This window comes from Callithrix jacchus, chromosome X (assembly GCF_049354715.1).
Source record: "Callithrix jacchus isolate 240 chromosome X, calJac240_pri, whole genome shotgun sequence".
NCBI lineage: Eukaryota > Metazoa > Chordata > Mammalia > Primates > Cebidae > Callithrix > Callithrix jacchus.
In genome coordinates this window covers 72,550,348-72,575,783 of record NC_133524.1, presented here as the reverse complement: position 1 = coordinate 72,575,783, position 25,436 = coordinate 72,550,348, and the positions used below count along the sequence as shown (strand labels likewise).

Sequence of the window (25,436 nt, the reverse complement as noted above, 5' to 3'; positions counted from 1 at the left end):
CTCTTCTCTCTGTGTCCATGCGTTCTCATTTTTCATCACCCACCCATGAGTGAGAATATGCAGAGTTTCATTTTCTGTTCTTGTGTCAGTTTGCTGAGGATGATGTTCTCCAGATTCATCCATGTCCCTACAAATGACACGAACTCATCATTTCTCATTGCTGCATAATATTCCATGGTGTATATGTGCCACATTTTTCCAATCCAGTCTATCATCAATGGGCATTTGGGTTGATTCTAGGTCTTTGCTATTGCAAACAGTGCTGCAATGAACATTCGTGTACATGTGTCCTTATAGTAGAACGACTTATAGCCTTTTGGATATATACCCAGTAATGGGATTGCTGGGTCAAATGGAATTTCTATTTCTAAGGCCTTGAGGAATCGCCACACTGTCTTCCACAATGGTTGAACTAATTTACACTCCCACCAACAGTGTAAAAGTGTTCCTTTTTCTCCACATCCTCTCCAGCATCTGTTGTCTCCAGATTTTTTAATGATCGTCATTCTAACTGGCGTGAGATGGTATCTCAATGTGGTTTTGATTTGCATCTCTCTGATGACCAGTGACGATGAGCATTTTTTTCATATGATAGTTGGCCTCATATATGTCTTCTTTGGTAAACTGTCTGTTCATATCCTTTGCCCACTTTTGAATGGGCTTGTTTGTTTTTTTCCTATAAATCTGTTTGAGTTCTTTGTAAATTCTGGATATCAGCCCTTTGTCAGATGGGTAAACTGCAAAAATTGTTTCCCATTCTGTTGGCTGCCGATTCATTCTAGTGACTGTTTCTTTTGCCATGCAGAAACTGTGGAGTTTGATTAGGTCCCATTTGTCTATTTTGGCTTTTGTTACCAATGCTTTTGGTGTTTTGTTCATGAAGTCCTTGCCTACTCCTATGTCCTGGATAGTTTTGCCTAGATTTCCTTCTAGGGTTTTTATTGTGCCGGGTCTTATGTTTAAGTCTTTAATCCATCTGGAGTTAATTTTAGTGTAAGGTGACAGGAAGGGGTCCAGTTTCTGCTTTCTGCACATGGCTAGCCAGTTTTCCCAACACCATTTGTTAAACAGGGAATCCTTTCCCCATTGCTTGTTTTTGTCAGGTTTATCAAAGATTGTGTGGTTGTAGATATGTTGTATTGCCTCCGTTGCCTCTGTTTTGTTCCATTGGTCTATATCTCTGTTTTGGTACCAGTACCATGCTGTTTTGATTACTGTAGCCTTGTAGTAGAGTTTGAAATCCGGTAGTGTGATGCACCCCGCTGTGTTCTTTTTGCTTAGAATTGACTTGGCTATGCGGGCTCTCTTTTGGTTCCATATGAAGTTCATGGTGGTTTTCTCCAGTTCTGTGAAGAAAGTCAACGGTAGCTTGATGGGTATAGTATAGCATTGATTCTGTAAATGACTTTGGGCAGTATAGCCATTCTTATGATATTAATTCTTCCTAACCATGAACATGGAATGTTTCTCCATCTGTTTGTGTCCTCTCTGGTTTCATTGAGCAGTGGTTTGTAGGTTTCCTTGAAGAGGTCCCTTACGTTCCTTGTGAGTTGTATTCCAAAGTATTTTATTCTTTTTGTAGCAATTGTGAATGGCAGTTTGTTCTTGATTTGGCTTTCTTTAAGTCTGTTATTGGTGTAGAGGAAGGCTTGTGATTTTTCCACATTGATTTTATATCCTGAGACTTTGCTGAAGTTGCTTATCAGTTTCAGGAGTTTTTGGGCTGAGGCGATGGGGTCTTCTAGGTATAGTATCATGTCGTCTGCAAATAGAGACAATTTGGCTTCCTCCTTTCCTATTTGAATACCCTTTATTTCTTTTTCTTGCCTGATTGCTCTGGCTAGAACTTCCACTACTATATTGAATAGGAGTGGTGAAAGAGGGCATCCTTGTCTAGTGCCGGATTTAAAAGGGAATGCTTCCAGTTATTGCCCATTCAATATGATAATGGCTGTTGGTTTGTCATAAATAGCTTTTATTACTTTGAGATATGTTCCATCAATACCGAGTTTATTGAGGGTTTTTAGCATAAAGGGCTGTTGAATTTTGTCAAATGCCTTCTCTGCGTCAATTGAGATAATCATGTGGTTTTTGTTTATGGTTCTGTTTATGTGGTGAATTACGTTGATAGACTTGAGTATGTTGAACCAGCCTTGCATCTCCGGGATGAATCCTACTTGATCATGATGGATAAGTTTCTTGATTTGCTGTTGCAATCGGCTTGCCAATATTTTATTGAAGATTTTTGCATCTATGTTCATCATGGATATTGGCCTGAAGTTTTCTTTTCTTGTTGGGTCTCTGCCGGGTTTTGGTATCAGGATGATATTGGTCTCATAAAATGATTTGGGAAGGATTCCTTCTTTTTGGATTCTTTGGAATAGTTTCAGAAGGAATGGTACCAGCTCCTGGTTGTGTGTCTGGTAGAATTCGGCTGTGAACCCGTCTGGACCTGGGCTTTTTTTGTGTGGTAGGCTCTTAATTGCTGCCTTGATTCTGACCTTGTTATTGGTCTATTCATAGTTTCAGCTTCCTCCTGGTTTAGGCTTGGGAGGACACAGGAGTCCAGGAATTTATCCATTTTTTCCAGGTTTGGTAGCTTATGTGCATAGAGTTGATTGTAATATTCTCTGATGATGGTTTGAATTTCTGTGGAATCTGTGGTGATTTCCCCTTTATCATTTTTTATTGCATCTATTTGGTTGTTCTCTCTTTTCTTTTTAATCAATCTGGCTAGTGGTCTATTTTGTTGATCTTTTCAAAAAACCAGCTCTTGGATTTATTGATTTTTTGGAGGGTTTTTTGTGTCTCAATCTCCTTCAGTTCAGCTCTGATCTTAGTTATTTCTTGTCCTCTTTTGGGTTTTGAGTTTTTTTGATCTTGCTCCTCTAGCTCTTTCAATTTTGATGATAGGGTGTCAATTTTGGATCTCTCCATTCTTCTCATATGGGCACTTATTGCTATATACTTTCCTCTAGAGACTGCTTTAAATGTGTCCCAGAGGTTCTGGCACGTTGTGTCTTCGTTCTCATTGGTTTCAAAGAACTTATTTATTTCTGTCTTCATTTCATTGTTTATCCAGTCAACATTCAAGAGCCAGTTGTTCAGTTTCCATGAAGCTGTGCGGTTCAGGGTCGGATTCTGAATTCTGAGTTCTAACTTGATTGCACTATGGTCTCAGAGGCTGTTTGTTATGATTTCAGTTGTTTTGCATTTGCTGAGCAGTGCTTTACTTCCAATTATGTGGTCAATTTTTGAGTAGGTGTGATGTGGTGCTGAGAATAATGTATGTTCTGCGGATCTGGGGTGGAGAGTCCTGTAGATGTCTATCAGGTTTGCATGCTTCAGGTCTGAGTTCAAGCCCTGGATATCCTTGTTGATTTTCTGTCTAGTTGATCTATCTAATATTGACAGTGGAGTGTTAAAGTCTCCCACTATAACTGTGTGGGAGTCTAAGTCTCTTTGTAAGTCTTTAAGAACTTGCCTTATGTATCTGGGTGCTCCTGTGTTGGGTCCATATATGTTGAGGATCTTTAGCTCTTCTTGTTGTATCGATCCTTTTACCATTATGTAATGGCCTTCTTTGTCTCTTTTGACATTTGTTGCTTTGGTCTATTTTATCAGAGATGAGAATTGCAACTCCTGCTTTTTTTTGCTCTCCATTTGCTTGGTACATCTTCCTCCATCCCTTTATTTTGAGCCTTTGTGTATCCTTGCATGTGAGATGGGTTTCCTGGATACAGCAAACTGATGGGTTTTAAATTTTTATCCAATTTGCCAGTCTGTGTCTTTTGATTGGTGCATTTAGTCCATTTACATTTAGGGTTAGTATTGTTATGTGTGAATTTGATACTGCCATTTTGATGCTAGCTGGCTGTTTTGCCTGTTAGTTGTTGTCGATTCTTCATTATGTTGATGCTCTTTAGCAATTAGTGTGATTTTGGAATGGCTGGTACTGGTTCTTCCTTTCTATGTGTAGTGCCTCTTTCAGGAGCTCTTGTAAAGCAGGCCTGGTGGTGACAAAATCTCTGAGTACTTGCTTGTTCGCAAAGGATTTTATTTTTCCTTCACTTCTGAAGCTCAGTTTGGCTGGATATGAAATTCTGGGTTGAAAGTTCTTTTCTTTAAGGATGTTGAATATTGGTCCCCACTCTCTTCTGGCTTGCAGAGTTTCTGCCGAGAGATCTGCTGTGAGTCTCATGGGCTTCCCTTTGTGGGTGACCCGACCTTTCTCTCTGGCTGCCCTTAGTATTTTCTCCTTTATTTCAACCTTGTTGAATCTGACGATTATGTGCCTTGGGGTTGCTCTTCTTGCGGAATATCTTTGTGGTGTTCTCTGTATTTCCTGCATTTGAGTGTTGGCCTGTCTTGCTAGGTGGGGGAAATTTTCCTGGATAATGTCCTGAAGAGTATTTTCCAACTTGGATTCATTCTCTTCGTCCCGTTCTGGTACACCTATCAAACGTAGGTTATGTCTCTTCATATAGTCCCACATTTCTTGGAGACTTTGTTCATTCCTTTTTGTGCTTTTTTCTCTGATCTTGGTTTCTCGTTTTATTTCATTGAGTTGATCTTCGACTTCTGAAATTCTTTCTTCTGCTTGATCAATTCGGCTATTGAAACTTGTGCATTCTTTGCGAAGTTCTCGTATTGTGTTTTTCATCTCTTTTAATTCATTCATATTCCTCTCTAAGTTATCCATTCTTGTTATCATTTCCTCGAATCTTTTCTCAAGGTTCTTAGTTTCTTTGCATTGATTTGAAACTTGTTCTTTTAGCTCACAACAGTTTCTCATTATCCACCTTCTGAAGTCTAATTCCATCATTTTGTCACAATCATTCTCCATCCAGCTTTGTTCCCTTGCTGGTGAGGAGTTTTGGTCCTTTCTAGGAGGTGAGGTGTTCTGGTTTCTGGTGTTTTACTGCTTTTTGCGCTGGTTTCTTACCATCTTCGTGGACTTATCCACCTGTCGTCTGTGTAGTTGCTGACTTTTCGATTGGGTCTCTGGGTGGACCCCCAGATTGTTGATGATGAAGTATTTTTGTTACTTGGTTTTCCTTCTACCAGTCTATCCTTTTTGCTGTACGACTGCAGAGGTCCCCTCCAGGCCCTGTTTGTCTGCGGTACACCTATAGCAGCTGCGGAACAGTAGGGATGCTACCAGTTTCTTTTTCTGCTATCTTTGTCCCAGAATGATGTCTGCCAAATGTCAGTCTTTTGGATATAGAGGGGTCAGGGAGCTGCTTGAGGAGACAGTCTGTACTTTATAGGAGCTCAAGTGCTGAGCTGTGAGCTCTGATGTTCATTCAGGGCTGTTAGGCTGCTATGTTTAGTTCTGCTGCAACAGAACTCAAAAAAAGCCCTTTTTTCTCAGCTGCTCTTTCTGAAGGGGTTGGGGCTTTATTTTTGAGTGTCTGCCGGGTTGTCTTGCCCAGCTAGGAGGCAGTCTTGTCCTGCCGAGGCTCCGCCCTGCTGGTGTGAGGTTTACCCTGTTTCTGCGGGCTCTGCCCTTCTGCTGCGGTCTCCGCCCTGCTGCTGCGGGCTTCTCCCTGCAGCCGCGGGCTCCGCCCTGCGGCAGAGTCTCTCTGTTGTACCGGGTTGCCTCGGCAACGGCAGGCTGCATCAGCAATGGGTGTGTACCTCAGTAGGGGCTGATTGCCTCGGTAATGGCGGACGCCCCTCCCACACGGAGCTGCGCCTTAAGGTAACCTCCTAACAGCGAGCGTTTGGAATCCCGTTTTGTTTGTTGCACTGCGCTACCCCTAATGCTTTGTCCTGTGCTGGCTCACTGTTCAAGTCCCGTTCAGTCTCAAGTTCATCCCTCTCAGGTCTCAGGTTGCCAGTTCAGCAGGGCAGCCGGAACAGTGCGCTTTTCTGCGGACCTCTGTGGAGCGCCTCTGTGCTCTGGCGCAGGCCGCAGCCACACTGGCTGTGGGCTACACCAGTCAAGATCTCTGGCTGGCGTTCTGTGTTTGTTTTATATTTGGGAATTTCCCCATTCTGTGGGCAACAAAGGTCCATCTGGAAATGCGTCCCTTACTCACCTTCTCCACGCATCCAGCGAGAGCCTCAATCCTGGGTTGTTCTCACAGCGCCATCTTGAGTCGTCTCCTTCCCCTTCATCGTTTTTTATTGCATCTATTTAATGCGTCTTCTCCCTTTTTTTTTTTATTAATCTGGCTAGTGGTCTGTCTCTTTTGTTGATCTATTCAAAAAAGCAGCTCCTGGATTTATTGATTTTTGAAGGTTTTTTTGTGTCTCTATCTCCTTCAGTTCTGCTCTGATCTTAGTCATCACTTGTCTTCTGCTAGCCTTTGAGATTTTCATTCTTGCTTCTCTAGTTTTTTCAGTTTTGATGATAGGGTGTTGATTTTAGATCTTTCCTCTCTTCTCTGGTGGGCATTTATTGTTTTAAATTTCCTTCTCTATACTGCTTTAAAGGTGTCCCAGAGATTCTGGTAAGTTGTATCTTCATTCTGGTTGGTTTCAAAGAACATCTTTATTTCTGCCTTCATTTCATTGTTTATCCAGTCAACATTCTGAAGCAAGTTGTTTAGTTTCCAAGTGGTTGTGTGGATTTAAGTGTGTTTCTTGCTCCTGAGTTCTAGTCTGATTGTGCTGTGGTCTGATAGACTGTTTTTTATGATTTCTGTTCTTTTGCATTTGCTGAGGAGTGATTTGCTTCCAATGATGTGGTCAATTTTAGAGTAAGTGCAATTTGGTACTGAGAAAAATGTATATTCTGTGGATTTGGGATGGAGCATTCTGTGTATCTCTATTAAATCTGCTTGGTCCAGCTATGCATTCAAGTCCTGGATATCCTTGTTAATTTTCCACCTCATTGATCTGTCCAATATTGAGAGCAGAGTATTGAAATCTCCCACTATTATTGTGTGGGAGTCTAAATCTCATTTGAGGTCGTTAAGAACTTGCTTTATGTATCTGGATGCTCCTGTCTTGGGGGCATATATATTTAGGATAGTCAGCTCTTCTTGTTGGATTGATCCTTTTACCATTGTTTAATGTCCTTATTTGTCTGTTTTTATCTTTGTTGGTTTGAAGTCCATTTTATCAGAGACTAGGATTGCAACCCCTGCTTTTTTTTCTCCATTTGCTTGGTAATTCTTCTTCCATCCCTTTATTTTGAGTCTATGTGTGTCTTTGTATGTGAGATGGGTTTCTTGAATACAGCACACTGATGGGTTCTGATTTTTATCCAGTTTGCCAGTCTGTGTCTTTTGATTGGGGCGTTAAGGCCATTTAAATTCAATGTTAATATTGTTATTTGTGAATTTGATCCTGCCATTTTATTACTGGCTGGTTTTCTTTCTCATTAGTTGACTCATTTTCTTCATTGCGTTTTTGGTCTTTGCCAACTGGTTTGTTTTTGCAGTCACTAGTGCTTGTTCCTTTCCATGCTTAGTGTTTCTTTCAGGAGCTCTTGTAGGGCAGGTCTTGTGGTGACAAAACCTCTCAATAATTGCTTGTCTGTAAAGAATTCTCCTTCACTTATGAAGCTTAGTTTGGCTGGATATGAGATTCTGGGTTGAAAGTTCTTTTCTTTAAGGATGTTGAATATTGGCCCCACTGTCTTCTGGCTTGTAGGGTTTCTGGTGAGAGATCTGATGTGAGTCTGATGGGCCTCCCTTTGTGGGTGACCCAACCTATCTCTCTGGCTGCCCTTAGCATTTTCTCCTTCATTTCAACCCTGGCGAATCTGACAATTATGTTCCTTGGTGTTGCTCTTCTTGCAGAATATCTTTGTGGTGTTCTCTGCATTTCCTGGACTTGAATATTGGCCTGCCTTGCTAGGTGGGGGAATTTTTCCTGGATAATATCCTGAAGAGTATTTTCCAGCTTGGATTCATTCTCTTTGTCACATTCAGGTACACCTATCAAATGTAGATTAGGTCTCTTCACATAGTCCCACATTCCTTGGAGACTTTGTTCATTCCTTTTTGTGCTTTTTTCTCTAATCTTGGTTTCTCGTTTTATTTCATTGAGTTGATCTTCGACTTTTGATATCCTTTCTTCTGCTTGGTCAATTCAGCTATTAAAACTTGTGTTTGCTTCACGTAGTTCTCGTGCTGTGTTCTTCAACTCCATCAAGTTGTTTATGTTCTTCTCTAAGCTGGTTACTCTAGTTAGCATTTCGTCTAACCTTTTTTCAATGTTTTTGGTTTCTTTGCATTGAGTTAGAACGTGTTCCTTTAGCTCTGAAAAGTTTGTTATTATCCACCTTCAGAATCCTGTTTCCGTCAATTCTTCACACTCCTTCTCGGTCAAGTTGTGATCCTGTGTTGTTGAGGATTTGTGGTCCCTTGAAGGAGAAGAGGTGTTCTGGTCTTTGATGGTTTCACCTTTTTTGTGTTGGCTTTTTCCCATATTTGTAGATTTACCTGGCTGTGGTGTCATACAGCTGCTTGATGAGGTCGCTTCTCTGCCTGTGGGGACGCTACTGGGTTTCTACAGACTGCTTCAGGTTACTGGGGAAGCTTCCTGTGTCTTTTTTGTTTATGCTGGGAGACTAGGCCCACCTCTTCCACTGACCTGTAGGTGCTGCTGGGTTGTCAAGAACCTGTAGGTGCTGCTATGTAGGCTTCCTGTGTTTTTTTGTTAAAACGTGTAGCCCAGTCCCACCCCTTTAGTGGTGGGTTGTGCACTTCCTCCACTGGGCTGGATCATTCAGGGTTCATCTCAGACTGTGGCACTGGCTATGCAACCCACTGGACTCAGAGCTTCAGCCCTCTGGGGTTTGTGGGGGACGTTAGGGACTCGCCCAGCCGCATCCGGCAGTCTCCCCCTTTCAGCTTTCTCTCTCCCTGGTCATGGGTTAGGGGCTGCTTAGCTGCTCCCTCTTACAGCTCCCTCTCTCTCTGGGCGGAGAGAGGGGGTGATAGCTCAGTCTGCAGACTGTTATTCAACTTTGCACTTGTAATTCCTGGGGCTTGACTGGCTAAGATCCCCTGTTCTGTGTATTGCTGAGGCTTTGGGGGAAGCACTGTATCTGGACCTGAGCACCAGAAGTGGAGCCTCTGAGTCACTGGGTCAGATGCACTTTCTGGATGAAGCAGCACCCCTCCCCTCCTCGATCTGCCCTGAATGGTCCTTGCTTACCCTCGGATGAGACCCATTGAAATGCACCTGGTACCTCGGTTGGAGCTAGGAGATCTCTGGGTTTCTGCATCTGTTTCGCTGGGTGCTGTGCACTGGCATTGTGTCTAATCCGCCATCTTGTATTCTTCCCACATTAAGTTTATTCATGGATAAAATTTTTTAGATGATAGTATTTGGAAATCTCTGAGCTTCCCATGTGTGGATCTCTAAATCTCCTGCTAGACTTGAGACGTTTTCAGCTATTATTTTGTTCGATAGGTTTTCTACGCCCTTTGTTCTTCTTGTCACTTTTTGGAACACTGAAGTTCAAGTATTTGGTCACTATATGGTGTCCCATATATCATGTAGGTTTTGTTTGCTTTTTAAACAATAACAAATCGCCACAGACTGGGTGACTTAGAAACAACAGAAATTTATTTTTCACAGTTCTGGAGGCTGGCAAGTCCAAGATCAAGAAATTAGCAGATTCAGTGTCTGGTGAGGGCTCACTTCCTGGTTCATAGACTATGCCTTCTTGCTGTTTCTTCATGTGGTGGAAGAAAGGAGGGAACTTGTTGGGGTCACTTTTATGAAGGCACTAATCTCATTCATGAGTGGTCCACTCTCATATCCTAACCACCTCCCAAAGGGCCCCACCTTCAAATACCATCACATTGGGGATTAAATTTCAGCATATTAATTTGGAGGGACACAAACTGCTCTTTTAATATTCAGTTTTCTACCAAGACCTACTTATTAATTTTTCAGCTATTTTCATCTTTATAGGAGATGCTAATAAGTGTTTTTATGTTTTAAGTATCGATTATTGTAATGGGCTGAATAGTGGCCCACTAAAAGGTCTGTCAATGTCCTAATCCCTGGAACCCAAGAATGTTACCTTATTTGGAAAAAGGACCTTTGCAGAGCCTCCAGAGGAGGATACAGACCTACTGATACTTTGATTTTACATTCTGACCTCTTTAACTGTGAGAGAATAAATTACTGTTGTTTTATGCCACTGACTTTGTTGTAATTTATTACAGCAACTGTAGAAAACTAATACAACTATTAATGTGTTTTAAAACCATGGTGTTTTGAGAATACAATTCAAATGCAGGTTCAATATGAAGCATCTGGCTTCCTTGCCAGCTAGCTTGAAATTTGTTTGTTTTTCATGGAGAAGTAGGTCATTTGTGGTAATTACTTGATCAACTAGTAGTTTTGCTAAAAGTAATTTTATTTTTAAATAAACAAGGACACATTTTTTGACGACAGGAGAAGAATCAGGCACAGAGAATAATCATAACCTTTGAATAATATTCAACAGGAGGGATTTTTATCTATGGGGATGCAAAAAAAATTGGTAAACAAGCAGCCTTGAGAACTGTATGTCAGTGATTATAAGACAAATAAATAATTCTGCCTTAGAATTGATTAATTCAGTTGGAAGAAGGGGGAGGAGTCAGTCAAGCCTTTAACTGGATTGTCTGACCATTTACTTGACTAAATAGACATTTGATGAGTGAGACGAATATATATGCTCAGCAAGTGTCTGACATAGTATGTGCTCAAAATTTAATTTAATATTGTTATTGCTATCATTAAATAACTTCCAGACTTGAGTTGACATGGATACCTTTTAACAACAATTAAGAGGATGTTAAAGACTTGAAAATACTGCCACTTGAAAATGTCCTTGCCAACAGGCCCTCGTAATTGAGGTAGAAAGACAAGGTATATGGTCTGTGATTACAAAGTAATAAATATTTGCTTTAAAAAATCAGCAATTAAATATGAAAATTTATACTGTCCCTTTCCAAATTGGCTGCTTTAGGAAACTTACATTATTTTTACAAAACTGCTATTACTTAAGAGTGTTTTTGAGATCATCTCCAGAGCCTTCAGTATGCTGCTTAGAATCTACTTTGAAATATGTGTCATTGCAGCACTGTTTACAATAGCAAAGACTTGGAACTGACCCAAATGCCCATCAATGATAGACTGGATAAAGCAAATGTGGCACATATATACCATGGAATATGATGCAGTCATAAAAGAGGATGAGTTCCTGTCCTTTACAGGGACATGGATAAAGCTAGAAACCATCATTCACAGCAAACTGACACAAGAACAGAAAAGCAGACACCACATATTCTCACTCATAAATGGGTGTTGAACCATCAGACCACATGGACACAGGGAGGGGAACATCACATACCCGGAGCCTGTTCAGGGATGGGAGAGCTAGGGGAGGGATAGCAGGGTCTTGGGGTGGAGGAGGGATAATATTAGGAGAAACACTTAATGTAGGTGATGGGGGGATGGATGCAGCAAACCACCATGGCATGTGTATACTTAGGTAACAATCCTGCATGATCTGCACATGTGCCCCAGAACTTAAAGTGTAATAAAAAAAAAAAATTAAAAAGAAATGACAGTCCTTTTTCCTTTGAGGGTGGAGCAGCTATGTCAATTAGAACGAAGTTCACATTTTCTAGGTTAACTTCTTTAAAGTAGAACATTTATATGTATGCATATACTTGGGTTTGTTTCTTTTGGGGAGAAACTATATTTTATTATCAAGAAATCCACTTCTATGACTGTCATGAAGCCCAGGCTGAGTTAACAGTGATGAGTTCTAGAGATACCTACTTCCCAAACTGAATTTTCTGGTTTCAAATCATCTTCTATCTTGACCTCAACTGAAAACCCAGACTTATGAGGCCTCCATCCTTATCCTTGTATTCCTGGAAAATTACAAAGCCAAATATGTAGGAGGCTTTTTCAGAAGAGAAAATGACTTTGTTTTTCAGAAAATGAACCCTTCACTTTGTTTAATGAGGCAGATAGCAGCCTGAAACCATGGACAGGTTGGGCCCTGCACAAGTCTTAATGGGTTTCTTTTCTAAAGATGGATTCATTTTATTACTTACTGGGCACACCCCATATATAATCAGCATTAAAATGGGACATTATGAATATTCTTGTTCCATCACCCTCACCCAGCACAGAATTCTTGCCTCCAACAGTTCTGATAAAAAGTTTATTACTTGAGGACTCAAGATGGCGCTGTGAGAACAACCGAGGATTGAAGCTCTCGGTGGATGCGCGAAGAGGGTGAGTCAGGGACGCATTGCCAGACGGATCTTTGTTGCCCACAGAAGGGGGAAATTCCCAGGAATAAAAGAGACGTGGGATGCCAGGCAGAGGTTTTGGCTGGTGTAGCCGGCAGCTGGTGTGGCAGCGGCCCACGCTGAAGCACAGCAGCACTCCACAGCGCTCCACACAAAGCGCACTGGTCTGGGTGCCTGTTGAACTGGCAACCTGAGACTTGAGAGGGCTGAACTTGAGACTGAAGGGGACTTGGACAGTGAGCCAGCCCAGAAGATTCCAGGGACACAGCGTTTGGGGTACCGCAGTGCGACAAACAAAATGGCGATTCCAAATGCTCCTGTTGGGGAGATTCCCTGAAAGCACAGCTCCGTGGGGGAGGGGCGTCCACCATTACCGAGGCAATCAGCCCCTACTGAGGTACACGCCCATTGCTGATGCAGACTGACGTTGCCGAGCAACCCGCTACAACATAGAGACTCTGCCACAGGGCGTAGCTTCTGGCAGCAGGGCGCAGACCGCAGCAGAAGGGCAGAGCCTTCAGCAACAGGGAGACCCTCACACCAGCAGCGCAGAGCCTCGGCAGGCAAATAGTGACTACACTGCCTCCTAGCTAGGCAGGACAGCACAACAGACACTCAAAAATAAAGCCCCAACCCCCCCAGACAGAGTATCTGAGAAAAAAAGGGTTTTTTATGAGTTCACTTGCAGCAGAATTAAACATGGCAGCCTAACAGCCCTGAATTAACAACAGAGCTCACAGCTCAGCGATTGAGCTCCTATAAAGTACAGACTGTCTCCTCAAGCAGCTCCCTGACCCCTCTATATCCAAAAGACTGACATTTGGCAGGCATCATTCTGGGACAAAGATAGCAGAAAAAGAAACTGGTAGCAACCCTCACTGTTCCACAGCTGCTATACGTGCACCCCAGAAAAGCAGGGCTTGGAGTGGGCCTCAGCAGTTGTACAGCGAAGGGGCTAAACTGGTAGAAGGAAAACCAAGTAACAGAAATACTTCATCATCAACAATCTGCGTGTCCATTCAGACAACGAATTGAAAAGTCAGCAACTACACAGACGATAGGTGCATAAATCCACAAAGATGGGAAGAAACCAGCGCAAAAAGCAGTAAAACACCAGAAACCAGAACACCTCACCTCCTACAAAGGACCAAAACTCCTCACCAGCAAGGGAACAAAGCTGGACGGAGAATGACTGTGATGAAATGGTGGAATTAGACTTCAGAAGGTGGATAATGAGAAACTTTAGTGAGCTAAAAGAACATGTTTTAAATCAATGCAAAGAAACTAAGAACCTTGAAAAAAGATTCGAGGAAATGATAACAAGAATGGATAACTTAGAGAGGACTATGAATGAATTAAAGGAGATGAAAAACACAATACAAGAACTTCGCAAAGCATGCACAAGTTTCAATAGCCGAATTGACGAAACAGAAGAAAGAATATCAGAAGTCGAAGATCAACTCAATGAAATAAAACGAGAAACCAAGATCAGAGAAAAAAGCGCAAAAAGGAATGAACAAAGTCTCCAAGAAATGTGGGACTATATGAAGAGACATAACCTACGTTTGATAGGTGTACCAGAAGCGGACGAAGAGAATGACTCCAAGCTGGAAAATACTCTTCAGAACATTATCCAGGAAAATTTCCCCCACCTAGCAAGACAGGCCAACACTCAACTGCAGGAAATACAGAGAACACCACAAAGATATTCTGCAAGAAGAGCAACCCCAAGGCACATAATCGTCAGATTCAACAAGGTTGAAATAAAAAAGAAAATACTAAGGGCAGCCAGAGAGAAAGGTCGGGTCACTCACAAAGGGAAGCCCATCAGACTCACAGCAGATCTCTCGAGAGAAACACTACAAGCCAGAAGAGAGTGGGGGCCAATATTCAACATCCTTAAAGAAAAGAACCTTCAACCCAAAATTTCATATCCAGCCAAACTGAGCTTCATAAGTGAAGAAAAAATAAAATTCTTTGTGAACAAGCAAGTACTCAGAGATTTTGTCACCACCAGGCCTGCTTTACAAGAGCTCCTGAAAGAGGCACTACACATAGAAAGGAAGAACCAGTACCAGCCATTCCAAAATCACACTAAATGCTAAAGAGCATCAACATAATGAAGAATCTACAACAACTAACGGGCAAAACAGCCAGCTAGCATCAAAATGGCAGTATCAAATTCACACATAACAATATTAACCCTAAATGTAAATGGACTAAATGCACCAATCAAAAGACACAGACTGGCAAATTGGATAAAAATCCAAAACCCATCAGTGTGCTGTATCCAGGAAACCCATCTCACATGCAAGGATACAAAAAGGCTCAAAATAAAGGGATGGAGGAAGATGTACCAAGCAAATGGAGAGCAAAAAAAAGCAGGAGTTGCAATTCTCATCTCTGATGAAATAGACTTTAAAGCAACAAATATCAAAAGAGACAAAGAAGGCCATTACATAATGTTAAAAGTACTGACACAACAAGAAGAGCTAACGATCCTAAACATATATGGACCCAACACAGGAGCACCCAGATATATAAGCAAGTTCTTAATGACCAACAAAGAGACTTAGACTCCCACATAATAATAGTGGGAGATTTTAACACTCCACTGTCAATATTAGACAGATCAACCAGACAGAAAATCAACAAGGATATCCAGGGCTTGAACTCAGACCTGGAGCAAGCAAACCTGGTAGACATTTACAGAACTCTCCACCCCAAATCCTCAGAATATACATTCTTCTCAGCACCACATCACACCTACTCAAAAATTGACCACATAATTGGAAGTAAAGCACTGCTCAACAAATGCAAAACAACTGAAATCATAACAAACAGCCTCTCAGACCATAGTGCAATCAAGTTAGAACTCAGAATTCAGAAACCGACCCAGAACCGCACAGCTTCATGGAAACTGAACAACTGGCTCTTGAATGTTGACTGGATAAACAATGAAATGAAGGCAGAAATAAAGAAGTTCTTCGAAATCAATGAGAACGAAGACACAACATGCCAGAATCTCTGGGACACATTTAAAGCCGTCTCTAGAGGAAAGTATATAGCAATAAGTGCCCATATGAGGAGAATGGAGAGATGCAAAACTGACACCCTATCATCAAAATTGAAAGAGCTAGAGGAGCAAGATCAAAAAAGTTCAAAACCCAGCAGAAGACAAGAAATAACTAAGATCAGAGCTGAGCTGAAGGAGATTGAGACACGAAAAACCCTTCAAAAAATCAATAAATCTAAGAGCTGGTTTTTTGAAAAGATCAACAAAATAGGCAGACCACTAGCCATATAGATTAAAAAGAAAAAAGAGAACAACCAAATAGATGCAATAAAAAATGATAAAGAGGAAATCACCACAGATTCCACAGAAATTCAAACCATCATCAGAGAAGATTACAGACAACTCTAGGCATATAAACTAGTAAACCTGGAAGAATTGGATGAATTCCTGGACTCCTGTGTCCTCCCAAGCCTAAACCAGGAGGAAGCTGAAACTATGAATAGACCAATAACAAGGTCAGAATTCGAGGCAGCATTTAAGAGCCTACATTACAAAAAAAGCCTAGGTCCAGACTGGTTCACAGCCGAATTCTACCAGACACACAAAGAGTATCTGGTACCATTCCTTCTGAAACTATTCCAAAGAATCCAAAAAGAGGGAATCCTTCCCAAATCATTTTATGAGACCAATATCATCCTGATACCAAAACCCGGCAGAGACCCAACAAGAAAAGAAAACTTCAGGCCAATATCCATGATGAACATAGATGCAAAAATCTTCAATAAAATATTGGCAAGCCGATTGCAACAGCAAATCACAAAACTTATTCATTATGATCAAGTAGGATTCATCCTGGGGAGTCAAGGCTGGTTCAACATAGTCAAGTCTATAAACATAATTCAACACATAAACAGAACCAAAAACAAAAACCACATGATTATCTCAATTGACGCAGAGAAGGCATTTGACAAAATTCAACAGCCCTTTATGCTAAAAACCCTCAATAAACTCGGTATCGATGGAACGTATCTCAAAGTAATAAAAGCTATTTATGACAAACCAACAGCCAATATCATACTGAATGGGCAAAAACTGGAAGCATTGCCTTTGAAATCCGGCACTAGACAAGGATGCCCTCTGTCACCACTCCTATTCAATATAGTACTGGAAGTTCTAGCCAGAGCAATCAGGCAAGAAAAAGAAATAAAGGGTATTCAAATAAAAAAGGTGGAAGCCAAATTGTCTCTATTTGCAGACGACATGACAGTATACCTAGAAGACCCCATCGCCTCAGCCCAAAAACTCCTGAAACTGATAAGCAACTTCAGCAAAGTCTCAGGATACAAAATCAATGTGCAAAAATCACAAGCCTTCCTCTACACCAATAACAGACTTAAAGAAAGCCAAATCAAGAACGAATTGCCATTCACAATTGCTACAAAAAGAATAAAATATCTAGGAATATAACTCACAAGGAACATAAGGGACCTCTTCGAGGAAAACTACAAACCACTGCTCAATGAAATCAAAGAGGACACAAACAGATTGATAAACATTCCATGTTCATGGTTAGGAAGAATTAATATCGTGAAAATGGCTATACTGCCCAAAGTCATTTACAGAATCAACGCTATCCCCATAAAGCTCCCATTGACTTTCTTCACAGAACTGGAAAAAACCACCATGAACTTCATATGGAACCAAAGAGAGCCTGCATAGCCAAGTCAATTCTAAGCAAAAGGAACACAGTGGGGGGCATCACACTACCGGATTTCAAACTATACTACAAGGCTACAGTAATCAAAACAGCATGGTTCTGGTACCAAAACAGAGATATAGACCAATGGAACAAAACAGAAGCATCGGAGGCAACACAATATCTACAACCATACAATCTTTGATAAACCTGACAAAAACAAGCAATGGGGAAAGGATTCCCTATTTAACAAATGGTGTTGGGAAAACTGGCTAGCCATGTGCAGAAAGCAGAAACTGGACCCCTTCCTGACACCTTACACTAAAATTAATTCCAGATGGATTAAAAACTTAAACATAAGACCTGGCACCATAAAAACCCTAGAAGGAAATCTAGGCAAAACCATCCAGGACATAGGAGTAGGCAAGGACTTCATGAACAAAAGCACCAAAAGCATTGGCAACAAAAGCCAAAATAGACAAATGGGACCTAATGAAACTCCACAGCTTCTGCACGGCAAAAGAAACAGTCACTAGAGTGAATCGGCAACCAACAGAATGGGAAAAAATTTTTGTAGTTTAGTCATCTGACAAAGGGCTGATATCCAGAATTTACAAAGAACTCGAACAGATTTACAGGAAAAAACAAACAAGCCCATTCAAAATTGGGCAAAGGATATGAACAGAAACTTTACGAAAGAAGACAGATATAAGGCCAACAATCATATGAAAAAATGCTCATCATCACTGGTCATCAGAGAGATGCAAATCAAAACCACATTGAGATACCATCTCACGCCAGTTAGAATGGCGATCATTAAAAAATCTGGAGACAACAGATGCTGGAGACGATGTGGAGAAATAGGAACACTTTTACACTGTTGGTGGGAGTGTAAATTAGTTCAACCATTGTGGAAGACAGTGTGGCGATTCCTCAAGGCCTTAGAAATAGAAATTCCATTTGACCCAGCAATCCCATTACTGGGTATATATTTAAAGGACTATAAATCTTTTACTATAAGGACACATGTACACGAATGTTCATTGCAGCACTGTTTACAATAGCAAAGACCTGGAATCAACCCAAATGCCCATTGATGATAGACTGGATTGGGAAAATGTGGCACATATACACCATGGAATATTATGCAGCAATCAGAAATGATGAGTTTGTGTCGTTTGTAGGGACATGGATGAATCTGGAGAACATCATTCTCAGCAAACTGACACAAGAACAGAAAATGAAACACCGCATATTCTCACTCATGGGTGGGTGATGAAAAATGAGGACACATGGACACAGAGAGGGGAGTACTAAACACTGGGGTCTATTGGGGGGAAAAGGGGAGGGCCAGTGGGAGGGGGAGGTGGGGAGGGATAGCATTGGGAGAAATGCCAAATGTGGGTGAAGGGGAGAAAGCAAGCAAAACACACTGCCATATGTGTACCTATGCAACTGTCTTGCATGTTCTGCACATGTCCTCCAAAGCCTAAAATGCAATTTAAAAAAGTTTATTACTTTATAAGACACACTGGTTCACTGTTAACCAGTTATATTGTTAGAAAAACCTATTATAGTTAAATGAGACAAGATGTAGGTACATGCCCAATATAGCGCATAGAACATAGTAAATACATGATAAATATTTATAACCTGTTCATGTAGCCCTAAAATGTGCTTCCTTCAGACTCTATCTACTGGAGCAACAAAAGTTAATTCTTAATTATTCTTCTATATGACAAAGTTTCAATCATTTAAAAATAGATTTACTTAATGTGTCCTTGAAACATCTCCCCTTCAGGCCAAGCACCTGTCATTCTCATATGTCAGAATTTCTAGACAGGACATATTTGAAACAGTTAGGTAATAATACTGAGTAGTATATAATAAGGGAGAAATAAGTGGTATTGAGAGCTAGTAAATAGTCCATAGATAGGATATCCATAGGCTAGAATCATCTTGAGAAGGTTGTGTGGTTGGAGTGGAATTTAGGCCAGGCCTTAAAGTTCAAGTAGAATTTGGAAGGACTAAAAACAGACTAGAATACATCCATTAAGTGAGGTGAAGGGCCTTTTAATTTAGTCTGATACAGTGATAGATATGTTTATTATCTGTTCTATCTCCCTGGAGATGAAGGTTTTAAAACAAACCCTAAACAAAAGGGAGGAGATAAAATGAAAGATGTTTCACTCTTTAAAGTTGTGCCCTTTGGCAAGCAGCTGTAGTAGTTTAGGGTGACTGGGAGAAGAACCAGTGTTCTGACAAAGTAGAGCCTCTAGCATTGGAAAAGAATATATGAATTACAATGGATGCTGATTGTTTCTATTTGGAAATTCTTGTAGTGGTTTTTCTGAAAACATTTATGATAAGTAAGCATTAGGTGGGTAATAAATCACTGCTGATAAAGAATCTTCTTTACTACTAGTGTGGGAAGGCAGTTACATAGGAAATGTGCTTGGTGCCTCCTCTTCTCTTATACCTTTCTTTGGAGCTTATAATCTGAAATGTTTTAAGAGAGGTTATAATTAGGGTTTAGGGATTTGATGTATAGTTTTTTTTTGTTTTTTGCTTTTTGGCGCCCTTAAATTTTTATGTTTATTTTTAAGACAAATACGTTGTGGCTCACTTGTAGGAGGGAAGACTCAACTTTTGTCAGTGGTCAAAAAGTCACCATTATACATCGTCCACTTAAATTATTGAATTATATCACAAATAAGTTTGTATGATATTAGAGTAGCACTATGTATACTGAGAGGAATAGAGCTTGCTTCACTTGTTATTATTTGTCTGGCCATATAAACCCATATACTTAGCATCTACACTCTCCCTTTCTTTCTTGCCCACCATCTCCTTTGCACCCTCCCCCAAATATACCTTGAGTTCTTGATCTGTAGCTATTGTATTCCAACATGTTTGAATCTTTTGGTTTGGGTTTCTAGCCTCCACCCCAAACAAAGACACAGAATATGAGTTATATGAACAATGTCTCAATTGAGAATTTGGTTTCTGGAAACAGCACCTTTATTTCTGTTTATTTTGATCCATGCGTATTCTCAAATTAGACTATTTTCTAAAAAGGGCTAACAACACACAGTATAATGGTGACAGTACAAGGCATGTGGGATATTTTTTATCCCTCAGGGGAGACTATGATGGGATCATCTTTATTTAAGATGGTTTCTAATACTCTACTACATTCCTCCCACTCAGCATGTATTACTGAGTCAGGCACCTAGTAGATACTCAAATAGGTCTAATTCAGGGCTCCTGTTTCCTAGAGGCTAGGAGCACCTAATAGTTAAGAAGTGATATATGTACACGATCACTAATTCTACCAGTAGCTACCCTCGTTGGGTTTGTTTAGGAACATTATTTAGCTAAACTCATTACTGTATATGTGAACACTAACCAATCAGGGCAAGCCCTAGCCCACTTAAAATAATCCATGTCCAATTAGTTTTGTTGAAAAAAATGATGTTGGATGTATTAATAGATACAATTAAGGGAGTATCCTAGTTCTCTCATGTTTGTATTCCTTCTCACCTTTTATGTAGGAGGCACTCTGAAAATGCTTGCTGAATTATTGAGCTGGATTTCAGGTCTTAAGGATCACAGTTGTTAGCATTACCTCTTCCAAAAATGTTTTGTAGTTATGGTACAGTTAAAGACAAAAGTATTTATTTGTTATTATGGTTTAGATAAGTAACAGAGTCTCCCTAGCTTACACAAAGAGAAATCAGGCAAGTCATCTGTGGACTAGAAATCTCCTCAGTCTCTCCTCTCTAGCTTCCCTGTATTAGGTGTTCATGAGGCTCGCCAGGGGAGTTGAGGAGGTTTACTGCAAACAGCTGTTCTTTTTTCTTTTGAGGTAAGTGATGCAAGGAGTAAGGGGACCTGAGAGGTAGAGAAAGTATTGAAACCCAAAACACAACCCATTAGTATTGAGTATAAGGATTAATGATCATTTAAAATCCCAGGTTGGTTGGGAAACATATTTCAGAATATTATCCATGAAAATTTTCCTAACCTTGCTAGAGAGGCTAACAGTCAAATTCAGGAAATACAGAGAACTTCTGCAAGATACTACACAAGAAGATCATCCCCAAGACACTGGTCATCAGATTTTCCAAGGTCAAAATGAAAGAAAAAATGTTAAAGGCAGCTAGAGAGAATGGGCAAGTCACATACAAAGGGGTTATCAGTCTAACAGCAGACCCCTCAGCTGAAGCTCTGCAAGCCAGAAGAGCCTGGCGCTCTATATTCAACATTCTTAAAGAAAAAAAATCTTCAACCAAGAATTTCATATCCAGCTAAACTAAGCTTCTAAAATGAAGAATAAATAAGATCCTTTTCAGATAAGCAAATGTTGAGGGAATTCATTAACACCAGACCTGCCTTACAAGAGATCTTAAAAGGAGTACTAAATATTGAAAGAAAAGGCTGCTACCAGCTAACAAAAAAGCACTCTTAAACACACAGACCAGTGTCACTGTAAAGCAACTACATAAACAAACCAACATTATAACAAGCTAACAGCACAACAACAGGATCAAATCCACACATATCAATATGAACCTTGAATGCAAATTGGCTAAATGCTCCACTTAAAAGGCAGAGAGTGACAAGCTATATAAAAAAGCAAGACCCAATGGTACGCTATCTTTAAGAGACCCATCTCACACATAATGACACTCATAGGCTCAAAATAAAGGGATACATGACAATTTATGAAGCAAATGGAAAACAGAAAAAAAAAAACAAGGGTTGCAATCCTAATTTCAGACAAAGCAGATTTCAAATCAACAAAGATAAAAAAAAAAAAAGACTAAGAAGGGGATTACATAATGGTAAAGGTTTCAATTCAACAACAAAACCTAACCATCGTAAGTATATATGTACCCAACGAAGGAGCACCCAGATTCATAAAGAAAGTTCTTTATGAAAAAGCAACTTAGAATCCCACACAATAATAGTGGGAGACTTCAACACTCCACTGACAGTGTTAGACAGATCATCAAGCCAGAAAATTAACAAAGATATTCAGGACCTAACCTCAACATTGTACCAAATGGATCTGATAGACCTTTACAGAACTCTCCACCCCAAAACAACAGAATATACATTATTCTCATTGCCACATGGCACCTACTCTAAAACTGAACACATAAGTAGACATTAAATAATCCTCAGCAACAGCAAAAGTACTGAAATCATACCAAACACACTATTGGGACCATAACACAATAAAAAAATAGAAATAAAGACTGAAAATTGCTCAAAGTCATGCAATTACATGGAAATTAAAACAGCATGCTCCTGAATAACTTTTGGGTAAATAATGAAATTAAGGCAGAAATCAAGAAGTTCTTTGAAAAGAATGAGAATCAAAATACAAAATACCAGAATTTCTGGGACACAGCTAGGGCAGTGTTAAGAGGGAAACTAATAGCACTACATGCCCACATCAAAAAGTTAGAAAGATCTCAAATTAACAACCTAACATCACAACTGAAAGAATTAGAGAAGTAAGAACAAATCAACCCCAAAGTTTGCAGAAGACAAGAAATAAAAATCAGAACTAAACTGAAAGAAATTGAGACATGAAAAACCATTCAAAAGATCAGTGAATCCAGAAGTTGGTTTCCTGAAAAAAATAAGATAGAAAGGCCTCTAGCTAGACTAATGAAGAAGGAAAGAAGACCCACATAAACACAATTAGAAATGATGAAGGGAATGTTACTACTGACCCCACAGAAGTAAAAACAACCATCAGAAACTACTATGAACACCTCTGTGCACAAAAACTAGAAAATCTAGATGAGATGGATAGATTTCTGGACACATACTCTCTCCCAAGACTAAGCCAGGAAGAACTTGATTCCCTGAACAGACCAATAACAAACTCCAAAATTGAATCAGTAATAAGTAGCCAACCAACCAAAAACAGCCCAGGACCTGATAGATTGATTCATAATCAAATTCAACCAGATTACAAAGAAGAGCTGGTACCATTCTCACAGAAAGTATTCCGAAAAGTTGAGGAGGAGCATCTCCTCCCCAGCTTGTTCTATAAGGGCAGCATCATCTTGATTTCAAAACCTGGCAGAGACACAACAAAAAAAGAAAACTTCAGGCCCATGCCCCTGATGAACATTGATACAAAAATCTTCAACAAAATACTTGCAACCTGAATCCACAAGCAAACCAAAAAACTAATCCACCATGATCAGCCAGGCTTTATCACCATGATGTGAGGCTTCCAAGGCTTTTTCAACATAAGCAAATCAAAAAAATGTGATTCATAACATAAACAGAATGAAAAATAAAACCAGCATGATTATCTCAATAGATGCAGAAAACGCCTTTGATAAAATTCAACATCACTTTATGTTTAAAACTCTGAATAGACTAGGTATTGAAGGAGCATACCTCAAAATAACAACAGCCATCTATGACAATCCCATAGCCAACATCATGCTGAATGAGGAAAAGCTGGAAGCATACCCCTTGAAAATCAGCACAAGACAAGGATGCCTTCTCTCACCAATTCTATTCAGCATAGTAACGGGAAGTCCTAGACAGAGCCATCAGGTAAGAGAAAGAAATAAAAGGCATCCAGATAGAAAGAGAGGAAGTCAAACCATCTCTATTTGCAGACAACATGATTCTATATCGAGAAAGCCCCATAGTCTTGGCCCAAAAGCTCCTTCAGCTGATAAACAACTTCAGCAAAGTTTCAGGATACAAAATCAATGTACAGGAATCACTAGCATTTCTATAAACCAACAACAGCCAGACCGAGAGCAAAATCAGGAAGACAATTTCATTTACAATTGCCACAAAAAGAATAAAATACCTAGGAATACAGCTATACAGGAAGGTGAAATATCTCTACAATGAGAATTATAAAACACTGCAAAGAAATCATAGAGGACACAAACAAAGGGAAAAACATCCCATGCTTAGATGGGAAGAATCAATATCATTAAAATGACCATACTGGCAAAGCAACTTACAGATTCAATTCTATTCTTACCAAACTACCAATGACATTCTTGACAGAACTAGAAAAATCTATTTTAAAATTCATATGGAACCAAAATAGAGCCTGAATAGCCAAGGCAATACTAAGCAATAACAAACCTGGAGGCATCACATTATCTGACTTCAAACTATACTACAGGGCTACAGTAACCAAAACATTATGATACTGGTAGAAAACAGGCACATAGGACAGTGGAACAGAATAGAGACCCCAGCAGTAAGGCCTCTTACCCACAACCATCTGATTTTGGACAAACCTGACAAAAACAAGCAATTGGGAAAAGACTCCCTATTTATCTAATAAATGGTGATTAGATAAACCGGCTAGCCATATGCAGAAGATTGAAACAGGACCCCTTCCTTACACCATATACAGAAATTAACTCAAATGGATTAAAGACTTAAATGTAAAAACCAAAACTATAAAAACGCTGGAAGACAACCTAGGCACTACAATCCTGGACATAAGAATGGGCAAAGATTTCATATCAAAGACACCAAAGGCAATTGCAACAAATGCAAAAATTGGTAAGTGGGATCTAATTAAACTTAAGGAATTTTGCACAGCAAAAGAAACTATCAAAAAAGTAAACAACCTACAGAATGGGAAAAATGTTTGCAAACCATGCATCCGACAAAGTTCTCATAATGAGCTTCTTAAGGAACTTACACAAATTTACAAGAGAAAAAAACAACCTCACTTGAAAGTGGGGGATATGTCTCAAAAGAAGACATACATGCAGTCAACAAACATATGAAAAATAGCTCAATATCACTGATAATTAGAGAAATGCAAATTAAGCTCTGGGTATGGCAGCTCATGCCTGTAATCCCAGCTCTTTGGGAGGCCGAGGTGGGTGGATTACCTGAGGTCAGGAGTTCAAGACCAGCCTGACCAACATGGAGAAACCCCATCTCTACTAAAAATGCAAAAAATTAACCAGACGTGGTGGTACATGCCTGTAATTCCAGGTACTTGGGAGGCTGAGGCAGGAGAATCACTTGAATCCAGGAGGTGGAGGTTATGGCGAGCTGACATCGCACCATTGCACTCCAGCCTGGGCAACAAGAGGTAAACTCCATCAAAAACAAACAAAACAAAAACAAACAAATGCAAATCAAAACCACAATGAGATATCATCTCACCCCAGTCAGAATGGCTACTATAAATAGTCAATAAATAATGGATGCTGGTGAGGTTGTGGAGAAAAGGAACACTTATACATGATTGGTGAGTGTGTAAATTAGTTCAACCATTGTGGAAAGCAGTATGGCAATTCCTCAAAAAGCTAAAAGCAGAACTACCATTCAACCCAGTGATCCCATGACTGGGTATATACCCAGAGGAATATAAATCATCCTCCCATAAACATTCATTCAGTGCAATGAATATAAATCATCCTCCTGTAAATGAATGTTTATGGGAGGATGATTTATATTTATTGCACTA

The 25,436-nt window shown here is 40.0% G+C and overlaps 1 protein-coding gene across 1 annotated transcript in view; it reads left to right on the top strand.

Annotated features, from left to right (window-relative positions):
• Positions 1–25,436, top strand: part of NEXMIF (neurite extension and migration factor) — a 260,325-nt gene that overhangs the window by 87,706 nt on the left and 147,183 nt on the right. The gene's annotated exons all lie outside the window — the stretch shown is intronic.